This window comes from Bidens hawaiensis, unplaced genomic scaffold (assembly GCF_021521415.1).
Source record: "Bidens hawaiensis isolate Kalapana, Puna unplaced genomic scaffold, B.hawaiensis_p1.1 tig00006693_1, whole genome shotgun sequence".
NCBI classification, from domain to species: Eukaryota; Viridiplantae; Streptophyta; class Magnoliopsida; order Asterales; family Asteraceae; genus Bidens; species Bidens hawaiensis.
In genome coordinates this window covers 47290-64951 of record NW_027491455.1, presented here as the reverse complement: position 1 = coordinate 64951, position 17662 = coordinate 47290, and the positions used below count along the sequence as shown (strand labels likewise).

Below are 17662 nucleotides of genomic sequence, written 5' to 3'. Positions count from 1 at the left end.
AACCAAAGCCTATGCGCAAGCGCATGAAACATCTGCGCATGACATACAGTCTACGCGCACGCGCATGCAACATCTGCGTGTGGCGCATGACACAAAGCCAAAGCCTATGCGCAAGCGCATGAAACGTCTGCGCATGACACAAAGCCAAAACCTATGCGTAAGCAACACACCAAGTGAGAATAGTCTAATCCCAAATCAGGATAAGGACTACCTTATTTAGCAGCAATGAACTAGGGGACTATCGTGGTATACCACCACCACATTATCGCAATAGAAGACATCCGAATCTTAGGGCGGGAGCCTAATAATATCCCACATGGCCACGCGCCAACTTAATTATTCTTATAGCTCGTAAGTCGCCTCGCGCGCAGGCTTTATTATTCTTATAGCTCGTAAGTCGCCTCACGCGCAAGCTTAGTTATTCTTATAGCTCGTAAGTCGCCTCGCGCGCAAGCTTTATTATTCTTATAGCTCGTAAGTCGCCTCACGCGCAAGCTTTATTATTCTTATAGCTCGTAAGTCGCCTCACGCGCCAGCTTAGTTATTCTTATAGCTCGTAAGTCGCCTCGCGCGCAGGCTTTATTATTCTTATAGCTCGTCTCGTAAGTCGCCTCGCGCGCAGGCTTTATTATTCTTATAGCTCGTAAGTCGCCTCGCGCGCAGGCTTTATTATTCTTATAGCTCGTAAGTCGCCTCGCGCGCAGGCTTTATTATTCTTATAGCTCGTAAGTCGCCTCACGCGCAGGCTTTGTTATTCTTATAGCTCCTAAGTCGCCTCACGCGCAAGCTTTGTTATTCTTATAGCTCGTAAGTCGCCTCACGCGCAAGCTTTGTTATTCTTATAGCTCGTAAGTCGCCTCGCGCAAGCTTTGTTATTCTTATAGCTCGTAAGTCGCCTCACGCGCAAGCTTTATTATTCTTATAGCTCGTAAGTCGCCTCACGCGCAAGCTTTATTATTCTTATAGCTCGTAAGTCGCCTCACGCGCAAGCTTTTTTATTATAGATCCGTAAGTCGCCTCGTGCGCAGGCTTTATTATTCTCATAGCTCGTAAGCTGCCTCGCGCGCAAGTTATGTTACATTATTATCAAGATGCGCGCTCTATCTTTTATCAGGCCTCGCGCCACTATTGTTATGATGCGTGCTATATCTTATTCATGCCAGGGCACCATCATTATCATAAGGACCACAACATGTCACCATCATGAAGAAAACCTCCCAAAACTCAAAGACAATAAAGACAAGGCCGAAGAAAAGGGAAAAAAACCGCCTCATGGCCTAACACACCTCATAAAGTCCAGCGCTCCACCTAGACGCTTGCGCGCCCAGGAGCAACGCTGGACTTGGGGGGCTTGTAGGGGTATGGTACTAAACCCGGTTTTACGACCCTAAATTTATTATGCTTGGCTTATTTTATTATATGGACTAATACAATGTTATTGGGCTGAGGGGGTTTTGTGGAGGTAACCCTAACTGGGCTAGGCCCATTAGGGTACCATGATGGTGGCCATGAGGCTCTTTATATAAGGAGGTCTCCACCTCCTTATTATAGGGTCATGCTCAATAAGAGCCAGCACCATATTTTTGTGTCTGTAAACAAGAGATCCTTGAGATTTCTTAGCAGTCACCTCCACACCCCCGAAAAGCCATTGCAGGTCGCAAGCAGCCGAAGGAGAAGATCAAGACGTGGTTCGTTCATCTCAAAATCCGTGAAAACATTCGTCATGGATCAGGTCAGATTCATTTCATGCTTCGACAATTACCATAGCAAGAAATTCAAACAAATAATAATATTTAAGGGGTAAAACACAGGCTTGGTGAGTTGGTGGTATAATAATGATCAAAATAAAAAAGAAATAAAAAACAAACTAGAAGATGACGAGAGTTCTGAGGTCATTAAAACAAAACAAAAGGTAGAAAATAAAAAATAAAATTTATCTGTCCGGTTTAACACATTCACATGCGATGCGACATTGACTAAAGTTACGTCAGATCACATTCACCAAATAAATATGCAATAATATTTCGTGCACATTGCTCATACTCTTATTAGACCCCACAAGTATTATCCATTATGGCATTATCCATACATAATAGATAATTGTTAGGTAGTTGAAAATGAAAGTTTAACGTTCTGTATAAAAATATTAAAATAATGATCATCAGTTGTAGTTATAAATTTAACTAAAATTATGTTAATCTAACACTAAGTGATAATTCTATACTCTTAACTTAACTAAAACTACTAACCGGCAAGTGAACCGGTCAACTCTAGTACAGCTAAGTAAGTCCGGATATCGAACCCACGAGACTTTTTAAATTACGTAAATTAACTAATTATAAAAATAAATAAAAGACAATTAAAGTGATTTGAAAACAGATGACGATGAAAAAACCACCTGGGCTAGAATCCCCCAAAATTTCAGTTATCAATTAATTGGAAAAATGATTTGTTATGGAACCGGGATCATAAAATAATTATTTAAAAGAAAACCCAAACAGGACTCCTGACCCTTCTCAAGAAGACACCTATGGATTTCTAGTAAATTCTTAAGAACACCGGTTTTAAAATTAAACTTACTTACGGTTATCTAATTAATTATGACCGAATACCTTTATACGAAATCCTACCTTACAGCGCGGAAATCAAAGACAGTTTAATAAATTAATTCAACATTAATAGACAAAGTTGAAAAATCAAACCTAGACGGACTACTTACGAAGAACTAATCTAGCAATCTTAATCAACCAAGACCTATCAAATAACCTATCACCTTACAGCATTTTAGTTAACAGCACACTTTTATTTATTTTGTTAATAATATTGTTTATATGATCTTATTACAAATCAATCACAAACTAGTCAAGAACACACAATAAATGACCTAACAGAATCCTATTATATGATAGGTAATCACCAAAGACTCTGTGAAACAATAAAATTCACCAAATAAAACCAAGCACACATATGCATCAAATAAATAATATTAAACTCTTTACTGATTCATAAACCCATAACAAAAGGCAAATCCCAAATAAAATAAAATGTCAATCAAAGGTTCATCATTAACCTAGGCGGTTTAAGGGTTTAGTCAACAACCATATTCAAGATCAAAAGAAAGTAAATAGGTTCAAGTAATAAATTCATAACAAAAATAATGAATTCAAACCAAATAATAAAGATACTTGAATAAGTAGGTATTGAACCCGGATGCTATTTGCTCGAACCAAAACTTGCTCCTTTTCTTAATCTTTTCTTTTTTTTTTGTTCACGGCTGCCCCCCTGCCTTTCGTCCCTCTGTTGCGGCTGCTAGGTCTTTTTTCTCACCACTCAAGCCTTCAATAATTCTTGTTGCTTCCCCCTATGTTCGTCAGCCTTTTATTCCTAATTAAAGCCACCGACCTACACAAGCCCATGAAGATTTTATTTTAACCAAATCATAATTAATTACTTCATGGGCCCTTTGTATGCAAACAAATTAATATGCTTTTAGAATTTTTTAAGTTTGAAAACTCAAACTCACATGCATGCATGTTTCTTTCTTTTCATTTTTTTCTCTTTCTCAATCAATATACTTAATACATTTAATAATAATTAATTAGTATAATGTATGCTTGACCCTTCATTCGTCGGTTTTAATTTTAGTAAAACTGTTTCATTTTAGCTCATAATCTCTAAAAACTATTTAACTCACATATGAACAAAATAATAATAATATTCAATAAAAACTTGGCTCAAAAGTACTTAAAAGTATATGGAATATTTATATAATAATATTTATATTTTAGAACACATCAAATATCCCCACACTTAAATCTTTTTCGTCCCTGAAAAAGTCTCATTGCAATGGGATCAGAATCGAAGAAAGACGGTCTTAAAAACATATAAGGTTATCTTAAAATTTAGAACAACGCAAAACTGCGATCACCGATATTGTTGTCCACTTAAACCCATGCCTTTGTCTTTACCGGGACAAGTAAGATCCAACTATTATTATTATTTTTATATAATTACTGGAACCCATAGTCAAGACCCGTTTTATTTTAAATTTTACCGGATCAAACCACCCCAAACTTGACTTAAACCTCATATATAGCAGATTAAAACATTGGTGCACATTTTTCATGAATAGCTAAGACGATCAAGGATATTGTTTATCCACCTAAATTTAAACATCAAAGTCTACCAAGCAGTCATTAGATACGATTAAGGTTTAATTATTCAAATAACTAGCTAGTGTTCCCCATTACATGACATACCCCCGTAATCAAGCAACACCCCAAAGCCCATCTCCATAGGTGAGTATGCACGAATTCATCTGTAGGCTTACATATGACGTGTCCCGTGTTGTCCGTTTCTTAATGGTAATGAGACGTGAGCACGGGGACCCCATATGACTAACAGCGTGTATGATCAAGTCAGTAGTGAATTTATACTTTTAAAACACTTTGTGATCATGTTTATTGACTTATAATTTGGCAGATAAACTGCGGGTTTGCTCTTTTTTTGGCTTTTAGAAATATCCATAAATCCACTTAGGAAATATGAATACCAGATGAATAACTCCATACAGACCCTCAAATACTTATGTGTAACAACATCCTTCCATCTCTTGGTCTGTCCTTTTCGAATCAAGAAACCAGCCTTAAGGGCGTAGTTCTTGTAAAACCGAACAACTTCTTCCCAACTATTGAAAGTAGCACCAATTGCCGGTTTTAGTTAGGCACTAACATTAGGACACCAAAATGTGATTCCGTTGGGGGTGTGAAAGAAATTGTCTCCCTCAGACTCATGGGTATCTTGAAAAAAGGGTCAAAAAAGGACAAAATTAGCTATACATAGTGATGATACTAATCCATTTCATAAGTTGTGTACAAAATGACAAAAATACCAAAAAACACACAAAAAAAACTAATTAAACCTGTTGTGACACATAAACAAAGTAACATAAAATACATAAAACAACTAATTAACCTTGTTGTGAGACAAAAAAACCAAAAAAAGTGTAAAATGTAAAAACACTAAAAATGTAAACTTGTCAATGAGGGGTAAAAATACCAAAAAAAAACAGAAAACTAACATAAAAATACAGAACAACAACATAAAAAAAAACAAAAAACTAACATAAAAAAACAAACCTCCGGATTCATGTGACCAAGCACGAACAGGAGAGTTGCAATTAACTTCAAAAACTGGATTCACATTTAAAGGAGACGAAGGAGACAAAACAACCACATGATTTTCACCTGCAAAAAAAAAAAAAAAAAAAAAAAAACCCAAGATTGAATTTTTGTAAAATTTTCAAAAAGTTTCAATGAAATAATAAACAAAAACAATAACCTGGATCATTTGATGTTGAAAAAGCATGCGAGGGATCCATGATTGCGAATTAATTGAAACTCATTCAATGCTCTGATGGATGAAACTCATTCAATGTTTCGACAGGAGCTATCTGGATTTTGGAGGAGGTGGGAGAAAATATGAGGATTAATGAGATAAGGTTTGGTGGTTTAGTTTAAATTAATTATGAAATAAAAGGTCAAATCAACAATATGCTGGATATAATCTAGGATCAGTATATTTTCTAATGATGCAGACCATAAAAAGGGTTGGACTATTTTGCCCTTCTAGAGGAAAACATGAGATGGATATGGTGATGTGGAGGAGTGTAGACCACATGTTGGGTTTCCAAGGGTTTTCTTAATTAGGTAGGGTTTTTATTTTATACTTACCATATATATATATATATAAGGGTTACTATAATTTCAGAACTTTAAAAAAGTTAAGAACTTCTAAGAACTCATAATAACCAAACAATTTTTTGATTTTTTTCATATGTTAATTATGTTTGAGACTAGTTTTATCATATTTTATATATAAATTCTTTAATACATATATAAATCATAAGTTTACATATGTGTAAAATTTATGTAATAACAAACTTACATATATCTAAAAAAATATAGATATGTGTAAAAACTAACTTTCATAATTTTAATCGTAAATATAGATATAAAAAGTGATAAAACTACAATTAAATAACATTAATATATAAAATTTTTTATAAAAACATTAGTTATTAAGAGTTTCTTTAAATTCTTAAATAATTTAAAAGTTCTGTAATGATACTCATCATTCAGTCAAAAGATCTTCTTTCAATCATCAAAATATCTAGAAAATCTTTGGGAAATTATCTACCTATATTATTAAAACAACACAATTTTTCCACATGTCATTTAATTAGACTCTTTACGCTCCACAATTTTCTATTTTTACAATTTTCCCTTCATGAATGATACAATGAAAAATATATTGTTGGTGGGAATTGAACTCACTAGCTTGCTTTTAAAATTTTTAGACTCCATGCTATGGGGCGCCAAAGGAGGATGAAGGGGGCGGTAGGCGCCATACACCGCCGCAGGGCGCCGTCGGTGGGGGCGCGAAGGGGAGAAGCGGCGTTGGGATGACTGGCGCCTTCTCTCTCTCTCTCTCTTCCCCTCATCCACACACATACATGTATATATTTATATGTATAATGGGGCGTCCAAGGTGACTTTAAACCATAGTGGGGCGTTATGGAGAAGGGCTTCGAAGCCCCTGGTGCCCACGTGGCGCTGACATAGCACTGTGGAGGGGCTTCGATGCCCCTCACCATAGTATACAGCCTTATGACTTACCAACCAAACAAGGATGAATTGATGTTAGTCTTCTCTTTTTCTTAATTGGTATAAATTCACATTCTTTCATTTATTACTTTTAAAATACAAATACAAATTATTTTTACTAATCTATGTATTTTAAGAGATTGTTTATATTTTATGAATTCATAAGATATATTAATGTATATATTATTAAATTTAACTTTTTTATTTTACTTTTTAACCACTCATGTATCATAAAGAGGCTGTGCTAGTTAATTCATTAAAAGGGGTCGATATAAAACTAATTTGGTAAGTAAAACAGAGATGTCACTTGTCAAATGGATCACTTAATTTAAAAAAATCAAATTATTATTGTAAGCAGTAACAAACAATAGTCTTGTGATTATTTTTAATGAATTAACTATTTATTAAGATTTAAGAGAAGAAAGTCTCGAGTCAACTAAAACCAACAAGGCCTATTTAGAAGGTGCCAACTTTGACTCATCACCCAACCCATCACCCAACCCATCTAATAAATGATACAAGTCTAGAACTAATATGACATCCAAGATGAAGAATGCAACTTTCGCATCAGGCTTGAATGCAAAAGCATTAGTGGGACCAAAATGCCCTTTAACCCCTCCAATATCTTCTTGTAGAATCTAGTAAAATTACATTGACCGTTAACACTTAACACAAACAACTTTTTTGCATAAAAGTATTCTTAAGTTTTAAATGGATCGGTAAAAAACATAAAAATCACATAAGTGTTACCTTGTCATAAAATTTGGCTTCAAACATTCCAGCACGATGACCGGTCGTGATAACAGCAGATGCATCCTGTCCACCCCCTAACACAACCTGAAAATGCTGCATAATGAGTCCTTATTTAATCAAGTACCTAAAATGCATCTTACCAAAACAAAAATGAGAACATTTATGGACTAGATTAATGTCATAGTTGTCTTATAATGGTTGACATGCAAGTAAATTTGGATTACCATGCAAGTAAATTGTTATTATCGGAAGATGCCAAATTACATATTCATTTTTTAGGTATCGACTGATCACATGTCTCATGACTATGGCCGAGATTATTATAGAGTTTGCTAGCCCTGAAAAGTTTCATTTTCACTTCAATAATTTATTTCATAAGAACTCGTGACTCGTTGGTATTGGCCCACTTAACAAAGTTTAAGTAATACTTAGCATATCTGATGATGAAACTGATATGTCACAGTAAGTTAACTTAGTCAAAATCTACAAGATGGGTGGGATTTATTTGAAAAATTAGGCGTAATATTTATGTACAACTTGCTCATAAAGGAGATATTAAACACATTGTGCTTGAGCAACTAGACTCTTGTCTGTTTAGCATGACAATTTTTCAAGACCAGAAAATTAAAAATATATAAAGGTTTTTACTGATAAAAAGACAAGCTGATTAGCATTTTACATCCTAACATAAAAAAAAAAAAAACGATCAATGTCAACAGCATTGATTGGACGCTCAATATCATATGTCTTGATCAATGTCAACGATCTGCTGTCCCAGATCTATTTATTTGGAAGAGGATGTAACAATAATAAGAATATGTTGGTTTAACAACCTTATAAAACAATAAAGAATGAAAAAAATGCTTTCGTGAATAGTTGCATGTATATTACCTTTGCTGATTTGTCTAGACTCTAGAGACCCAGTGAGGAAATGTGAAGAATCACTTGATATTGCTAGCAACGTAACCATCTTTTTATGACCAACTTCGTTGTCATTTTCTTGTTTATCAGTTTTTAGAAAGGAGTAATGAACTTAGGGCGAAAGCTTTAACCATGTTAAATTTTAAAACATACCTCTGTATCCCAAATTCAAATCATCGTGTCTTCACCAGCACTAATGATTGTCTGGTTTAGAGTGTTGAAAAGTATAAACTAAATATTAAGTATAGGGGTTTTTGTGTTATATTAGAAAGTACATTTTGTGTCTAGTATGTATATTTGTAAAGTCTAGGGGTTAGTATGTAATTGTGTCTATTTCATCGATTTGCCATCATAGAGGCCCCCAAACCGCTCTATTGACCCTTCCTTGAGGACCCTTAAGTACAAGCACAGAATCAGCAACCTCTGAAAAGTTACACCAATTAGAATGCAAGATATTAATAAGACAGCTTCTCTAGTTTACTTTCATGATCTACTTCAAAACAATTCCATCCAATCAGAAAAGCAATATCAGATTATCACTTAACGGTTATTAGTTTTAGTGTCAGTTAGATGATTGTAATTGCTTGTGTTAAGTTTTTATTATACTTGTGTATGGTCATAATTCTTGTTGGCTATAACCTTTTTAAACATATATTCTCTAATATCCAAACATGTTTAATTTAGAAACACAATTCAGGCTTTTATCACCTCTCAAAATTCAGATAACAAAAACCACTATTTCCTAGACCATTGTTTGAAAATTGATCAACTTTCTACCTATAATTTTGAGCAAACACAACCAAATATCAACTGAAATTAGGGCTGTAAGCAAACCAAACATCCAGCAAACTGTTCTTGAACTGCTCAATGGGAGGTTCGTTTACATTTTTTCTAATAAATGAACAAACAAAAACAAGAAACTCCGCTCGATTATTTAAATGAACTAAAATGAACAAAGGCTGTGGTCGTTCATTTGCGTCCGTTTATGTTCGCTCATTTAACTTCGTTTATGACCATTTGTTTACGTTTATGAATGTTCGTCAATTTAGGTTCGTTCATGTTCTTTTGTTTATGTATGGTCATTAAAGGTTTTTTATAGTTATTTTTTAGTTTTAGTATATTATGTCAAGTCCATTCAGATAACTATCTCAAGTACTTGTTTATTTTGGATGCTTATGCCTAATGCTTGAGTTTAAGAATGTTGATTTTTATTTTTCAAACTAATACGTTCATTTGTTTGTTTGCGTTCACTTATGAACTTAACAAACGCACACGAACAAGAAGTTCTGTTTGAATGTGTTCGTGAACCGTCCATTGGTACGGTAAATGCTTAATATTAACGAATGAACAAGAATAGGTTTGTCTGTTTTACAGCCCTAATTGAAATCCCTGCTTACCACCATTTTCTAATATTATGCTCCTACCAATAAACGACTAGAACATCAAACATAAAAGAGTAAACTTAATATCATAAATAAATACTTTAGATAAACCAGGTCAATTTGATCAACAGAAAACTCAGGATCATCAGAATCAGCAACAATGCGTTTGACATGAACCGCAGGTGACGAAGCCATAAAAAGATCAGTAGTAATAACAGCAAGCTTATCACTAACAGCAAAATCAACAGACCTAGCAGGGGCACCAAAATTGAAAGTGAAAAGCTGTGTAGCTTAGCTGTCTGATCCGCACTTCAGTAATCAATCGTGTTGAATCCCCTGCAAAGCAATTATACGCCAATCATTTTGCAAACAAACCGAGTTGAGCCTGAGCTTGACTATAATCGAGCTCGCTGATATTAATGCATTTATTTATATATCGATCAAGAACTGATATTTGAGGTATCGGTTACCGCGGTGGGATATTAATAATTTTAATATCATGCAGAATTGATATATACACACGTAAACATATATAATATTATTAATAGTGATATCAAAAGTTAAAACTCCAGTAGCATGTTAATTAAGAATAAACAAAAAGGATTAGAAATATACTTGAAACATCGCAGCACATAATGGCGCCGTTGTGGCATTGGTAAGTGCGTCTTTGACAATCAAATTGACCAATTCAATAAATATTAAAAAATAAATATGAGCAAACAAAGTTTCTCTAAATTTATAAAAAGTCACTGTTTTTTCTCTCTCCGCCTTATAATTTGCACTCACAACCACTCATAAACTCATCCTATAATTTGCAAACTCCCTTACATAATTTTACGGGATGGGTTGAGAATGCTCTGTTTAAAGGAGAAATTTGAAAAGGTAATTAATATATATAAACTTAAAAGGGGACAAAAATAAGAAAGATTAGAAGGATTTGTACCAATAAAAAAAACCTTAAAAAGAACCATAAAAAAATCATAACTCAAAATTTAATAAAAAAAATGAAAAAAGTAAAAACACAAAAATGTTTCTACTTTCTTTCTCGTTCTTAAAAAAAAAAAGAAAAAGCATGATGTTGAGGAAAAAATGTCATTGTGTCTTTTTATTTATCATTGTGTTTTGTATTTATTTTCGTTATTGATTGTGTCTTTTTTTCCTTGTGTCTTTTTTTCTTGAGATTGTGTTATTTTACTCAATATTGTGTTATATTGTGTTCGACATTGTGTTATATTTTGCGACCTATTGTGTTTTTTATGTATAATTGTGTCTTTTGTTAATTTTCGTCATTGTGTCTTTTTTCTCGTCATTGTGTCTTTTCATCATTTTTTATTTTAGAACGGGAATGACAGAGAAAACATTTTAGTTTTTAAATTTTTTTTGTTTTTTATTTAAATTTTAAGATATGATTTTTTTAGATTTTTCATTTGGCCAAACATACTTCTCGCATTTCTCATTTTTGTCTCTATATTTTAACTTTTCCCACATCAACTTAGGGTAGGAATTGGGGTTGAGTGTACGTGTCATGGTCCGATGGCGGTGATTATGAATAGTGGTGGGACGGTGTCAATGGCTAGCGATTGTGGACGTCAACAACGAGTGAAAGCGGCATTCATGATAAGTGGCGATGATCGATGAAGGTGGGAGACATTATAGATTTTAACTTAATTTAACAAAAGCATATAAGGATACAAGTATTTTCGCTTTTTAAAATAGCCCACGAGTGATCCATTTGCATGTATAACTTAGAAACTAAAAGACACATAAGCATAACATGTTTTAAGGGAGGTCACTAAGGAGAGTGGGGAGGGTGACAGTCCTCGGATCGATCACCCAGGTTGGCCTGGAAAATTTACATATATATATATATATATGTGTTCTTGATTTACCCAATTATCCAATTCAATGAAGCCCATTTCTATTTTAAAAGAATGCGCAACCCAAGCCATAACCTAGTTGCCCGGTAAGCATAGTAGTTTTTTCATTAAGGTCCAGATTTCTACTCTCCCAAACCATCACCCAATTATCGATTTTATATTTTACTTAAGGCCCAAGTTTTATTCGCCCTCGGCCCAAGACTTTTTAACATTATATGAGAGAGCTCTGGCTAGGGATGAGCAAAAATCGGTATGGTACCGATTGATACGGGTACCGAAATCGGTACCGATTCGGTACCGTCGGTACCGAATCGGTACCAAGGTTTTGAGTTTTTAGGACCGGTAGTATTTCCCGAATTTTACCTTAAATACCGGTACCGTCCCAGTACCAAAAATTTACGATTTTGAAGATCGGGATTTTCGGTACCGAGCTCAGCTCTGGCATGTTTCAAGTCAACGATAATTCAGCGAAGAAGTATTTCAAGTAGCGATGACGTGTGTCCCATATCGGTCAAACTAAAAAGGCCCAATCAAAAAAATGTTAATGGAGTCGTTGGGCTTACCCAGCCCACTTTAGCTAAACCTATTATGTGGCACTCCTCAGGCTAGGCATGTTCAAAACGGTTTGGGACTAGGAACCGGAACCGGTTCCTATATTCAAAACCCTCTTTTAAACCGGTTCCAGGCTCGAACCGGTTAGGGAACCGAACCGGTTCTCCCACCCTCGGACCCCTAACCTATCTAACCAGTTCTTACCGGTTCCTAACCCGGTTCCTGTACCGTAACCGGTTCCAACCGGTTACAGTGTAAAAATTTTTTTTTTTTTCGTTTTTCGTTTGCGATTTGGATTCTAAACTACGATTCGTATTTGTATAACATGAAAAATAAAAAAAACAATTAACATAAAAATAAACAATTAACTGATGAAGAAAAGACAACTACTGAAGATGTTTGCCACTGAAGACAACTACTGAAGGTTGCCACTGAAGACAACTACTGAAGATATTTTCTAGTTTATAAGTTTTTATAACATAATCTAAAATTTCAAACAAATTATCTCCCGTATGTGGATACTCAAAGAGTTCGAAAGCAATGGTGCGTTTCATCATTTCCCACGATGACGGGTCTACCCAATGAGCGGTGACACAAAGATAAGATTCGGGTAGACCATGTGGAGCCGACAAAACATCACTAGTTAAGTTTATTCCCGTATTTATATTTTCAAAATATGCAATTAGTACCTCTTTGGTCTTCTTCCACAATTTTAAACAATAACGTTTAAGAGTATGACGACTTACGTGAGTGTATTGTGGTTGAAGCGTATCTCGAATCATGGCGGTTAAGCGAGGGTTGTCGAAGTGGCTAAACGGCAAAGCTTCTTGAATCACAAACTTCGCCATACGATCTTGAACTCGATCAATTTGGTATGTAAATATTCCGCCTTCACTATCCATTTGCGTTTGTTGCGAATCGACGTTCTTTTTCAACGCCTTGCAATACGGTTTTTCGATGTGTTTCTTCAAATTTGAATTCGAAAGTGGGTTTAAATAAATCCCACAAAACTTGCACCGAGCCTTCAACGAATGGTCACTCAATTCAATCAAATCTCAATTGCACCAAATCTCTTGATTACGATTATGAGGTACAATACGAACGAAACTTGGTTCGGCGTTGGAACATTGACCAACCGATGATTGTGAGGCAGCCATAACAACAAATATGAATATAGAAGAAGAGAAAACAAGAGATTAGAGAACTCAAAACGTTGTAATAGCGTTTTTTTGTATTTTTTTGCGTTCGGGTTTGCGTTTTGAGTGTTGTGATGAACCCATGACACCAAATACCTATTTATACTAGTAGTGGGGTGCTTGGGGGAGCCAAAAAAACGGCTATTTTTGACCCCAACGGTCAAAAAACGGCAAAAAAACCGATTTCCAACGGCTATATTCGATCCAACGGCTAGAACCGGTTAGGAACCGGTTCCTGATGGTTCGGTTCCAGAACCGGTTCCGGTTCCTACCCGCCCCCACTCAGAAATGCAAGAACCGGTCACGGATCATCGGGTTGAATCAGATAGGGTCCGGTTCCTACAAAAAATGGGTAGGAACCGGTTCGGGTCCACCGGTTCGGTTCCAGGAACCGGTTTCGTTGAACATCTCTACCTCAGGCCCGGGTCAAGTCATCAACCTGGTAGAGTGGATATCAAAAGAAAGCATAAAAATAATAACCAAGTTATATTAATTTTTAAGTTAAAAATATTAAAATGTCTAACAACCTCGTTTGAATATGAGGTATTAGTGATTAGTTGTTTATAAGATTCCGTCGTAACAATCGTAAAATTTCGAACCCAAAAACCTGACCCGTTTTAAAATGCTAAACAATTCATTTATGTAATGAAAATATGTGTTTGTATTTTATTTATTTTTTTTCCTTTTTTATTTATTTTATTTACTTATATTTTTATAATGTAGTATTGTCTAATTCAAACACTATTTATTTTTATCATTAATGGAAGAATCCTATCTTTTTCCTATCAACATTACTAGTGTGTGTCTGGATTTCTTCTTCTATCACTTATTTGGAGTTAAAATTTTATTGAAGTAAATATGTAACTTACAGATGTGTTAAATATTTGGAATCGTCAAGTATAAATTATATGTTTGTACAAGTTTATTTAAGTTTATTTAGCCGAGCAAGTTTTAAGCTTTACTCTTAAACTCCTGTCAAACATGAGGGGCCGGTATTGTCAAAACCCAAGCTACAGGACCATTTTTGTCAAATCATGAAATTTAATTAGTATTTTTCATCTTCTGCATTACACCACGCTTTCACGGCGAGAATTCCGCTTCAATACGACGTATTCTCCGGCGAACATTAAACTCTAAATTTGATGCCGAAACGACCAATTGATGACACCATTTGACGCGTAATCTTTAACAGAGCATTTCCCCACCATTGTGAAATTTTAATTTGTGACATTAAGCACCAATTTAATCAAGCGAAAATCATGGGTTTTCTAAAATTGTGAAACACGTTATAAATCCTATAAATTGTGATGATTCTGGTCGTTATATTAATATATTTCTCATCATCATTATTATTATTATTATTATTACACCAAACTGTGAATTAGTCGCTCAACATTTGTTGTTGACAAATTATTTTTTACGCATATTGCAGTTTGTTATTTTAAGTGAATTGAAGTAGAGAATTTAGTTTGGACCTTAGGATAATAAATAAAGATAGAACATTTGTTACAATTTCTTTTGTTTTAAAGACTTTGTGTACTTTGATATGAATTAACTAAATTCAGATTTTGACACTTATTATTATTTTAGGGTTTTTGAGAATGATACAAATATTGTCGCGTCCCTGGATGTTCCACCGTTAGGTTGGGGTGTGGCGTCCGTCTTCAAGAAACTTAAGTAATCATCATCAATTGACACCAAGCACGACTGCGCGCATCTCTAAACATTCCATGGATGTCCTTGTGAAATAACACCCTTTTCAACACCACCTCTTAAGCGAGAAAGATTTCCAACTTACTACTAAGGTGGTGTTTGTTTTCTGAAAGCCCTGCCAGAGCTCTTATGCTGTGCTACGTAGACATGAGCTTCTACAGAGTGTTTGTTTTCTCCCAAACGTTTCATTAAAAACATCTACGCGGGCTCTTTTTGGTGTAGATTTGGCCCAACCTCTTTTAACCTCTTTCTAACCTCATAATCATTGTTCTCCTTCACAGACTCTCAACCCTAGCCATCACCCATCGCTCCTTCACCGGCCGTCGCCCCTCCAGGGGTCGTCGCCCTTTCACTAGGTCCTACTCCACCGATCAAAATCCAACACTCGAGGCATGAACTTAACGTACCCTACTTCACTACCTCTCGTCCCCGCTGCTCTCCACCATTGCACGCCGTCTCTTCCGAACTTCGACATTTGTTGTAAGTGAAATTAACAGCTTTCGAATTTTTTATTTGCTAAAATTTTCTCGTGATGAGATTGAAATTAATCATTAGGTTTTCATGTATTTGAAAGTTGAAATCAATGTATATGACATTTGAGAACTCATATTGAAAAGAACTAGGTTTGATTTGTGCATGATGAGATTGAATCATTAACCCTAAACTAGAGAATTGTAAGCCGACAGGGAATGTTATACGAGATGAACTTGTTGAGCAGCTATGCAAAGTATGGAATGAACGATTTAAAAAAAGTCATTGTGGTTTAATGAATGTTATTGGTGTTGTTTAACTATTAATTAAATTTCAATGTTGCAAAACTCTTTTAAGTTTAAAAAATCAGTTTATTTAAATTTTAGTTTATTTTAGCAATAAACTAAAGCTAAATGGATACTTGGGTTGAGTTAGTTGGGTCTGGTTGTGAGTGGGGGCTGGTTGTGAGTGGGGTAAGGTCGTTGGTTGTGCCATCATTCCCACCAATTTTGTCAACTTGTAAACCATAATTTAGTAACAAACTACTATCTCAATTTTAGTTTATTTTAGCAATAAGCAGAAGCTAAATGGATAGTTGGGTTGAGTTAGTTGGGTCTGGTTGTGAGTGGGGTCTGGTTATGAGTGGGGTAAGGTCATTGGTTGTGCTATCATTCCCACCAATTTTGTCAACTTGTAAACCATAATTTAGTAACAAACTACTATCTCCCCCCCCCCCATTTCCTGTACTATTCCAAATTACACAATCAATCAATCACATATACACACACATGCATGCACAAATTTTCATTTCTAAACCAATCCTAACTTAGTTTGTGTGAAATATCCATAATATACTTGAATGGACAAAAACTAATTACTAAATCTTACCTTGAATTTTTGGGTGAAATAAAAGAAGATGAAGATGGAAAATGCTCCTGGTGTGTGGTTGCTAACCCTCCTAGAAAGCTTCCTAATCCTTGGTTTACTTCCTACAAGCATTTAATCTTCCATACTTAAGTGCATACTTGAATAGTTTTTATGTGTGAAATTTTGAAAGTGGTGGTGATGAAGAGTGGTGGTGGCCGCGAGCTTTAAAGAGGGAGGGGAAAGTAGTAGGATGGTGAAGTGGTTGGTTAGCTTTGAGAGGAGGAATGGGTTTAGTGTATACAACACATACTTTAGGTTTTAGATAATGATGAGAATATGGTTTTACAAGTAAACTATGGGTTGTGTGAGGGTGAGGTGGCCGTTTGGGGGGGGGGGGGGGGTGGAGGCATTTTTGGATTAAGGCGGTAATTAAACAAAGTCCTAAGTTTTTGGTTTAACGTATTGCGACTTTTAAATAATCAATCGGACTCCGTTTCATTTAATTTTTATCAGACTTGATCTGATATCAAATTCCTGACAATATGATATAACGAAACTAATTTTTAGAAATAGTTGGTGTCGGGTTCCTACGATGTCCACTACTAGCTCTTGTTTGCTTATTTTCTAACTTTTGCGAATCAAAACTTCTAAAAATAAGTTATAACCTATTACTAATATTTTTATTGAAATTACAATTTTCTGGGTCATTCCTGACATGTTTGGCCTTTTATCTGTTTATAAGCTGCGGTAAATGTTCGCTATGCGTAGTATTCACTACGCGACAAATTTGAACTTTTCGAACTTGATAAAATAAGACATTATATTTTGGAGTTTTTGGGCTAAAATAACTTTACTTTATTTATTATATTATTTTATTTACATAAACACGTTACATTAGTCACAGAATTAGACTAATTTTTAGTCGGGCGTCACAATGAAGTCGAGGATGAGCTTAATTCCATCGATTTGGTGTTTCTAGGGTTCTTCAGTTGATCATTGTGTGTTTTAGGGTTCTGATTGTATTACGATGAAACATTGTGTGTATAAACAGTTAGCCGCCACATAATCATTCCACGTAAGTAGACTTTTGACAACTGAGATGCCACGCCAGAAAAAACTCATGGAGTTAACATCCGTTAGTCGCGGACCGTTAAAAACAAATACACCATTAGTTGGAACTGTCTCCAGGAAAGTGTATAGTTGAGACTGTTATTTACCAATAGGGCATAGTTGAGATTATTTAAAACCAATATTCATGTTATTTT

General features: G+C 35.0%; 1 pseudogene; it reads right to left on the bottom strand.

Moving 5' to 3' along the window:
* Window positions 1-7117: 7117 nt before the first annotated feature.
* On the bottom strand, window positions 7118-11248 carry LOC143633348 (eukaryotic translation initiation factor 3 subunit I-like; annotated as a pseudogene).
* Between the last annotated feature and the right edge of the window lie 6414 nt (window positions 11249-17662).